Source organism: Bactrocera oleae, chromosome 2 (genome assembly GCF_042242935.1).
Source record: "Bactrocera oleae isolate idBacOlea1 chromosome 2, idBacOlea1, whole genome shotgun sequence".
NCBI classification, from domain to species: domain Eukaryota; kingdom Metazoa; phylum Arthropoda; class Insecta; order Diptera; family Tephritidae; genus Bactrocera; species Bactrocera oleae.
This window is the reverse complement of record NC_091536.1, coordinates 74366220-74376643: the sequence shown is the minus strand read 5'-3', so window position 1 is coordinate 74376643 and position 10424 is coordinate 74366220. Positions and strand designations below refer to the sequence as shown.

General features: G+C 33.7%; 1 protein-coding gene across 1 annotated transcript in view; it reads left to right on the top strand.

Annotated features, from left to right (window-relative positions):
• Positions 1-708: 708 nt before the first annotated feature.
• Calx (sodium/calcium exchanger 3) overlaps positions 709-10424 on the top strand; it is a 117689-nt gene continuing 107973 nt past the window's right edge. Inside the window, exon 1 of the mRNA XM_070105667.1 lies at positions 709-828. The gene's annotated coding sequence lies outside the window, so the exon portion shown is untranslated. The remainder of the gene's footprint in view (positions 829-10424) is intronic.

Sequence of the window (10424 nt, the reverse complement as noted above, 5' to 3'; positions counted from 1 at the left end):
TAGCTAAGGTGTCAAAGGTGTCCCTTGCAGACGTGCTGCATTGGCAACGCGCTGGTTCGGCTCCGGCGCTCCACAGCTACCATTAACCTGCTTTTAAACGCAGCTGCCGCAACCATTTGCTTTTCTCCTTTTTTTTTAGTTTTTTTAGTTTTTTTTTGTGCTTCTGCTGCAACCGCAAACTGTCTTACGTTGAAGCCGTGGATATATTTTATGTGTAATTTTGTGCAAACGCCGTTTTGCACTAATTTCTATATTTTTTTTTTTAGTTTATTGGAATTTATGAATTTTTTATTAGTTTCTGCTTTCGAATATCTCGCTTTCTATTTTTACCATGTTGCCCATTCCGTCCACCATTTTGTGTGTGCATTTAAACGACATTTACCACAAAAGTGTGTCAGCTGCAGCAACAACAACAACACTTACAACAACAAAAACTACCGAGTACTGTCCATTCAGTGTTCCAAATCGGCTGTGTGTACCAGAAGTAGAGCAAAGTGCACAAAAGCTTTGTCAGTAGGGAGTCTGCCAACAGACTTCATAATCAGCATCACCATAACCGGTAACAAGAACAGCAGCAACAACAACAACAAAAACAAGTACAACAAAAGCAACGGCAGTTGTGTTGAACGTGCTTGCCGTCTGGCTATTTAAGCATAGCCTCACCACACATCTTTAAAATAACCGTTTTTCGTCTTCAATTTTTTGCAGCTGCTTTAAGCTCTCTCCCTCTGCTCTTTGCTCTTCCTGCACTGGTCAACATCAACACGAGCCTGCAATACCCTCTAGCAAACGGTTTGCCTTCGTTGCTGTCTGCCAGTCGGTTTGTGAGTGAGTCTCTATTTGCTCTATATTTTTAACTTTTTTTATTGCTTGAAAACACACAAAATTATATTCCTCATTAACTTACTGTAAGAAACTGAGTTGAAATTTTATTTGCCATTACAATAAGTTTTAATGTGGGAAAATGGAAAACCATGTATATATATTTATTTATACAAAAAAAAAAATTCCAGAAGCTTCAGAATAATTCAATAAGAGATTAATCCTAAAATCATATACGAGTGATATAGTGAAAATATAGTATGAAAATTTCTAGAACTTTCGAGAGGTGTATGTTAAAGAAATATGTACGACTATTTCTAAAAGTTGCCGATTGCTGTGGACATACCTGGTTTGCGATAAATTTTGTGTTCTAAATCACATTAGTCCAACCTGTAGTCCATCCACTAATTTCAATTCGCAATATATATTTTAGGCAAATGAAAATAAATATATGTATATAAATAAAGCAGATACGGTGTTTTATGTATTTGAAAAAAATATTGTATAGTGAAAGTGAAAACTTATTCTTGTAGGGAATTTAACGATCTATAAAAAATGGCATTATGTTTTACTAAGTCGACTAGTAAGTTATTCGATATTAAAGTCCAACCTTAAATCATAAAAGATAGTTTTTACAATTTTTAAAATTTTTCACAAAATAACGCCTTACAATATTGAAATATATTATTTATTTAGTCGTAAAACTTATCGTTCTTTTTTTCGTCCCATCTTAATGCACACATATATGTTATGTGGTATGTTTCGAGAAAAATTTAATATTAGTTTTCAGCTAGTCCCACATATGTAAGTTTTAATTATAACAATTAACAGAGCTAATAAATACTAAACAACAAATTATTCCATAATAAATAAATCAATTAAAATACTCATCTTATAATTAAGATAACACACGCTCTTATATTTAATAACCAGTATAAAGTTCAAGTATGTAAAGAAACTCAGAACGTTACGCTTAAATGCATCGTTTATATGTTAAAGTTTGTGTGAATCTTCAAGTCAAAGTCTGTTTACTAAATATAATAGTTTCATGTACAGATATCCACTTGAATAACCATAAAATTTCATACATTTACTTATTGTATTCATAGCCAAGCTTAATGTCCGCATTTGATGCACTCCCATTACAATTTCCGCCAACTAATTTTCATGATTCATTTGCAAGTCTTAAAGATTACTGTGAATTCCTAACTTAATCATATTGTATTATGACAAGCTTATCTTTATGGCACATCTCTCGCTTTTATGATAAAGACTGCTAAGCTAATAAGCTATATGTAAGCATGTGTGCTAATATCATGTGCATACACTTACAAATATTGTACATGCACGGTATGTATAGATATCCAATTAGCATTTATGCCAAAGAGAAAAATAAAATATATCAGGCATCAAAATGGTCATATAGCGATTATAAGAATATATTAATTCCAATACATGACTTGGAACTCATTAGAAAATGCGATTAGGCACTGCTCTGTGTGTGTTAGGTACACTGGGTTTAAGCATACAATAATAATTGTAGAGAAGTAAAATGAAGCCATGTCAAATTCAAATTGACCACTTTCGGAAAGGTGGAAATTAAACCACATTATAACGGTCGCCGCAGAGCCAGTTACCTCTAAAACCTCACCATCAGAAACTTGATAAAGTAGAGTTTGTGTCAATTCATAAGAATTTGAACTGCTAATGTGGAAAACATTGAAAAATTTTATCAAATACTCCGATTTGTAAGAGGGTGCTTAATTTTTAACTAAGGAAGTAAGAAAGATCTAAATGTACATTAATTTAAATAGAATTTGTAAAAATTCTTCAAATATTAGCTTTACCCGCAGCCTCGCTTATATTAAATCTGAAATGAACTCTTTAGATAATTTTAATAGAAATGAAAAATAGTACTTTATAAATAATTTTGAATTATGATTAATATAAATTGTAGAGTATTATTCTAGGACATTTTCGTATACTATGTTTAAAGATTTCCGTTTGGTGCAAATATGTGTAAATTTCAGACATTAGAGACTCTGCTCTTGTGCTTTGTTTACAGTAACACCAAGCTGCGCTTGACGGGACCAAAGCACTTGATTATATTAACCTATTAATTTTTTGCCCCCCGATCACTGCTCAAATTTTGTTGCAGTTCCGGAAAAACATGAGATCAACATTATTTTAACTAAATTACAATTCTGTTGAAAATGAAATATAACCTTCATCATCAACGTTCAGGAGCATCTTAACCAAGCAAACCATCTTCGAACGCCGAAATGACCATCGTAGTAGCCAAAGTGACTTTTCCACTGGCTCTGTGATTATTTGTAGTCGTTGTTGTAGCCGTTTTTCAATGTTGAACTCCTTTCAAAATAATTTTTTGTCAATTTTCAAATTTTTTTTATAATCATATCTGTCAATATAAATTTGTCTCAATCCCTAAAAATATTCTTTTTTAAAAGCTATCTATTGTCCTTTCTAATACCTTTAGGAATATGTTTACACTGTTTCGTGAAAATCGGTTAAGTTCTTTCGGCTTGAAAGCGTAACAAATAAACTTACATTCACATTTATAATATAGTAGGGAGTAGGAATAAAACAATCGGTGCTATTAAGAAAACTTATAGAAATATGTTGACTTGAAAATTAGTGATTCTATTCGGCGATCAATGGATCGATTGCTGCCTTTTGTGATAGTTGTTACCTAATGTTAAGGGCAACTTATAAAGTTTCATTGCGAATTCTACTATGCTACTAAGTGGAGGGGTAAAATCTTTATAAATGATATATTGGATCGGAAAGAAGTCAAGGAGCGGTTCAACATACTTTTGTCAAGAGGTTGCCGCTTATTTCGTCTCTCCATTGAGCCTTAAATCAACATTTGAAAATTGAAATAAAAAATTTTAACTTATTTCCTTTTAAGGTATGTGTTTATGCTTCCATTGTGCTCATTATCAAATAAGTGAAAATATTGTATCAAATTAAGATACAGCTTGCACTATGTGAGATTTGAAATTTCACAGAAAAAAAATTGTTCACAACTCGTAAAAAGTAATTATAAGAAGAATTACTTAGAGGCACTTAAAACACATAACAATTGATTTTGGAATTTTTATATATATTTAAGTCCATCAAATAATAGTAATAACAATTCTGTATATTTGCATATTTTGTAAATCTCACTACATAAAGTTATAATTTTTCAAATTACAAAAACATATATTCTGAAAAGAAATTTCTACGATTCCATAAGAAGGAAAAGAATTCGCCGCAAATTTTTGAATAGCATGTATGGTTACAACCCCGCGTATATTGCCATACACTTTGATTTTCTGTCTGTATGGACGCAAATAATTTGTTAAATCGTTAAAATCAATCGAGTGTGTGGGCGTTTAACTATGTGTCTGCAATTCTGCATGGCTGGTTACCGGCGACAAATACACAAAGCAACCAATAAATATAATAGTAATTGCTGATATTCCTACCATTTATATATAACATACATAGATATGATGTTCATGACATACATACATACAAATTATATATTTATATAGATAAATGCGTGTTAGTTTCCTTCTTTGCGGTTGAGTCGCTTGTTGTTTAACTATCAAACCCTTGCAAATAAAATCTGTCGTTAGCATTTCGCTCTCCCACCAACACACAGGCACACACATACTCTCGCGCTCGAATGAAATGTGCAATTCCCTCACAACACAGAAATCTATCGGTTAACTTGACAATGACGACGAAAGGAATGTCAATGTGTTGTATAAAAGTCAGGACACACGCAGTTGCGCCGGGACTTGCTGAGAGAGGTGTGGCGGTGGTGAAGCGGCATTGAATTGTTGTCACCGCTATTGTCACTGTCATTGTCAACGAAATACTTACATGTATTAATTTAAGCATACATACAGTTATACTCACATATGCTGGAATGGCTATATGCTTTTGTCACGTTAAGCGCCTTGATGTATGCTTAGCTTTTTCTACCCGCTATTTAAGGGACTCAATTTACAATGAAGTTTTCACACATGTCTGTATGTACAAACGCGTACGTGTTTACGTCGTATTTATGCATGTGTTTGCGTGTGAATGTGAGTGTTAGTATGTCACTTTGACTGTTTGTTTGATAGCGTCGAAGCATGCGAGCCGCAAAACTTTTCTTTTGTACATTTATTGTTTAAGCATTGTACATCTGGCACATAGCTTATATATAATATGTATGTAGATACAAATAAGTTTCGCAATTTTATATACATACATACTTACAAATACATATTTGGGGTAAGGTATCCTTGTATTTTCTAACAACTTTCGATAAAAGAAGTTTTCGGGGATTCCAAACTCATTAAAGTGTTTCTTTCGATTTCGGTTTTTACTACGAAAAAAAAGACGAGCGAGTTTGCTTGAAATAGAGCAACTGAACATCTCTTATGAATCAACTCAACATATGTTGGTTAATGATTTGGTTATGAAACCCAAAGCCACCGTTTTTGCCAGTTTGGCACCCAGTAACTTTTTCTGAAAAATCTCCCTAAGCAAATAAAACTCATGCTATGAGTCTATTAAAGTCATTGTAAATCATTTTCTGAAGGCACTGAAGGCCATCCAAGCCGAGTTTTATAACAAGTGTTTGGAATAGTGGATTAAGCCTTGGCATGATTTTGATAACGATAAAAAAGATAATAAAATCTGTATTACAATACTTGAAAATGTATCTTTTTTTTGGTAATCAAAGTAAAATTTTATCAGAATTTCTATTTTCAAAGTGAAAGCTTTGCACTGACCAAATTATGTATTAAAAAAACTGCAGATTGCTTTTGACAAACTCACAAGTTGTAATAATAGTGACTAACACGTGAGAAAATCGATCAAATTTTAAGTTTCCAGTCATTGTGGACTGCTGAAAATAAAGTGATCAATAAAATGCCGTTGACCTAGTTATTCTTACTCTTTATGAGGAGTAAATACCATCTTTGGCAATCTTTAGAAAGCTTTAAAAAGATAAACATTTCTGCCTTAAGTAACATTAGTTATAATAATATGTGCCTTGAAAGTTACAACGATAGAATAGAGAGGAAAAAATTACTAAAGTTGCAAACCTCCAGTTTTAACTACATCATTAGTATTACATTTTTGTTAATTAATTAACAGTTTTAATAGTTGTTTTCGAGAAGCCATACCAGCTTTTCTTGTAAACTTGAACAAAAACACCTATACTCACATCTAGAACTCTTCTATGCTCATGACAATTAGCTCAAAATTTTGAAATCATCATAGTGGTGACTTTTTATGATGATTTCAAAATAATAAAAAATATACTACATTTTCAGAAAAAAATAAATACATACTTGTACATATATGACTCATGCACTTATATTATATATTTGAATCAACCAGAAAATTTGAAACCGACAAATGTGTGTACAAAAATTATTGCTATTAAAAATATTGTATTCTAATGCTAAAACAAAGTATTTGTAATGAAAAGTTCATTAAAATAATTTTTCACATTATTATTTCAATTAGTGAGCGCCGGGGCGCATTGGCGTATGAGTGACATTCAAATTACAGCAAAATTTAAATTACACACGTACAATTATACGTAGCGTTAGAGTACCGTTAACTACGGAGAAGCATATAAAATTCGTGCTTACTTCACTCACTTTAAGCACGAAATTGGCGAAAGCCAAGGAATAAAGTAGAAAATAAAAAGGGGCTTTAATTTCCACTGTCGCGACACGTCTGCTCACCACCAACGCAACGCAAATCTCAAGCGGAGGCTAAAAGAACAAAAAAAAACAGAAGAAAGATGTGGAAGCAGAAATAAATTAAGAAGAGAAAGTTAAAAGTGCAAATGCTGAGTTGATGCAGCAAACGCAATGGTCGAAATGGAGATAAAATGAAATGTAGGCAATAAAAGTGCGGAGAACTACAAGTTAAGAAAGTCGAAGATTTAATTGGAAAATTCTAGTTAGACAAGCCATGCACGGATGTACTTGTAGCCACCGTGGAGGCGGGGGGATCGAGGACGTGTCGACGTAGATAATAAGGCTTGCGTTGAGGATATCCAACAAATCTAACGACGTTGAAACGCTGTTATGGTGATGGAAATTGCGATGCCGGTGGAAATAGCGACGCTTGACGAGGATGCTGCGCCGTTGATGCCGACAGTGACGCCGGCGCAAGGTCGTCTACTTTAGCCAAGAGCGCCATCCGTAATGTGGATGCTTACGCAACTTTGATTGCATGCCGGCAATCAGCAATTAGCGCAGCACGACAACAACTAAAGCAATAATAACATGCAACGAAATGGCGTAGCCATCAGCAATAACAACACCAGCCACAACAACAGTGTGTCAATTTGCCTTTGGTTGCCGCGCGCGCACACAGTACACACGTCCCAACCAAAGAGTAATTAAAGCAGCAACGTTGGTCTACCCCCTCCCCCCAAGTCTATGTATGTAGTGCGTAGCGCTGCAGGCAACACTTATTTCGTTGCGGCGCCGCAGTTTAATTCATTTTATTTAATTTCGGTACGTGTGGAAACGCTTCGAGGTATTGCTTGAGTTGTGGGGTTATGGCTGCAAGTTGCTTGTTTGTGCGGGAGAGTCCTTAAATTTTATTTCCCTAGAAGTGTGATATGAATGGATGTCTGCCGAAAAAATGTTAGAAACCAATAAAGTAAGACATTTGTAGACTGGATTTGCAAAAGTGCGAGTTGTAGCTGGAGGAACTGGAAATTGAGGTAAATAGCTGTCTGAATAACGTTTATGGGTGATGGGGGAGTTAACAATTGAGAAAATTCAACATAAAAAACAGTTGTAAAGATTATGTGTTGTAAATCTCTAAATTTTTTCCCTTGCAAATTTTTAACTATCCTAGAAGAGCTTACCACTACTTCTTTCCTGAACAAGTTACATAGTTTAGTTTATTTAACATTATATTTAGCGTTTTTAGAGTTCATGTGAAATTTGATCTCCATATGTCAATTAGTGTGTGTTGGACAGCTGTTTGTTTACGACGCGAAAATTTTGCCTGTCGATTTTTACCAAGTTAATGGAAATTTTGTGTTTCCAAAGGAATCATGGCTACGGAATGCAAACGTGTTTCGGGGAGTCTACTTTATCACGAACACAAGTATTTGAGTGGCTCAAAGCATTTAGTGAATGTCGGGAAGTCATCGAAAACTTGCAACCATTCACCTCTGTGTTGGCATCAAAAACACAATTTGGTTAATGTTTTGGGTGTGAAGCATGTCAAGGTTAGATTTGTATCAAGCGACTTGAATTTGTTTCTTATTTCGAAGGCTAGAAGAAGATATAAAAATGTGAAAATGTAGCATTTTTTATCAGTCCGGGTCAAATTTGGTCAGATGGTATTTGAACACTCTTTATCTTATTTACATGTACTTAGTTTTAGTTGTAGTGTTTCAATTAGAAATTCGTGAGTCTGTCCTTTAAATCCCTTTTTATTACAGCTTTTGACTAGAAAGATAATTTTTTATTTTCTAATCCAATTTTTAAATTAAAAAATATTTTATGAATTTTGAATTCTGATTTTGAGTCTAAAAATTACCATTGCTTATTTTAATTTCAATTTCGGCCAAACTTTTTTTGTCCAGTCCTTTTTTAGAACAGACTCTGTTTGACTATCCCATAAGCACATGAAACAGGGGCATTTGGTTGCTGCTCCAAAAGAATATTTACCATTTTAAGATCGACGCATATCACCCAGTTATGTTCTATGTATGTATTTTATTTTCTTCATAACATTTGTCATTTTTTTTAGAAACAGACGGCATTCTCTAAACATATAGCCACCACAAGCAGCACAAAAACTATTCGGATCATTTAAATAAGTTCTTTTTAATGTAGATTTAGTAATTTTTATGCAATTTAGTAATTTTTTGCCCTAAAACTTAATTCCAGTAGGCCGAGTAACGATATTTCAAGCAGTACCAGTATCTCTAAAACTAGTTGTTAGAAAGAAACTGGGGGTAGATTAGAAATAAGCGACGTCAAATTAGTAAGAAAAAGTTTAGAAACTTCATAAAAGAAAAAAGTTTAATTTTACTTACCAGTGTACTAAATATTTAAAGAAATCTTTAAAACCGAAACAAAAATGAAAATCACCAACCGAAATATTCGTAACCACACCCCAAAAGCAAAACCAAAACATATATGTATGTATATGTGTTGCATAACCGAATAAAAGTGCGCGCAAAAAATGCCACACAAACGGAAATAGACATTTGCTATTACCGTTTTTTGATTGTTTTCAATTCGCAACAAAGCAATTGACTCTCAGCAATGGACTCTCCATGCGACAGCTGCTTACACATTCTGGCAAGGCTTGCAATTGCACAATACGCATTTATAACTGTTTTTCTGCAATTTTTCTTTCGCTCGGCAGGAGCCACGTCTGCAATTGATATCAATTGTGCATTTGTGCATTGGCCTGACTGTATGAAAGGGCGCGCAGAAGCGTAGAAAAATGGCCACTCACTTGCATGCACACATATACGCATTTGCACGCGCGAATAGAAAATTCAATAAAATCATATTTCTTTTGGAAAACGTTTTACTTTATTCAACTTTTACATCCATCATGGGCACAAAGTGAATGCACGAGAACGCGGGCATGGAGAAATAATGAAATTTAGTCTGGTCTAATAGAAGTCTAAGTGCATTGAATGAGAATGTAATATGAATGCAATAATATGGGCGATGATTTCGAAGTACCTACACATGTATAAATAGATATATGTGTGTGTTCAATTGAATACTTAAACTAATTGGGTTGCTTATAGGCTCTCTATTCCATCGGTACTTATTTAGTTTGAAAATTGTTGTTAATGGTCGTTTTTTGTGTAAAATATTTTACGACCTTTATTACCGCTATAAACTGCCATATTTTTGCTATAATTTGCAATTAAGTTTGTGCGAAGTGTGTAAAAGGGCAAAAGGGAAAATTTAATTGTGGGTTAATATTAGATTCAAGAATGGTCGATAAGTATTTACTCCCAAAAGCCTACTGTAGCCTTTGTGCTTTTAAATGAGCTTACAGCCATCTTCTTCCTGTTCTCTTCCACCCTTTATTTTCCGGATTCACTTCTTACAAAGCAGGAAATGGAAATTTCTCATTCAGTCATCACGCAGTCACTTCGTAGATCATTATTCCGTTTATTTAGAGAACGCTACTTAAACAAGAAAAAACGTTAACTTCGGTTGCACCGAAAATATAATACTTTTCACAAATACATATAGGAACTATATTGTTTAATATAAACAATCTTAAAGGTTAAATTGAAGTTACTCAATGAAGAAAAAATAACTGTTATGAAAACCTTTATTTTGATTTTTATCGGTCAGTAGAGCAGCTTAATGCTATAGTGATTCGATCTGAACAATTTTTTTTGAGATTGTAGCGTTGCCTTGAACAATAATTAGTGCCTAATTTCGTGAATATATCTCGTCAAATAAAAAAGTTTTCCATGCAAACTCTTGTTTTCAATCTTTCAGTTTGTAAGCAAATATAACAAGCAACTCCTTACGTTACCTTCTGGCTTTACAAACTTCGTGTCAGACTTAATA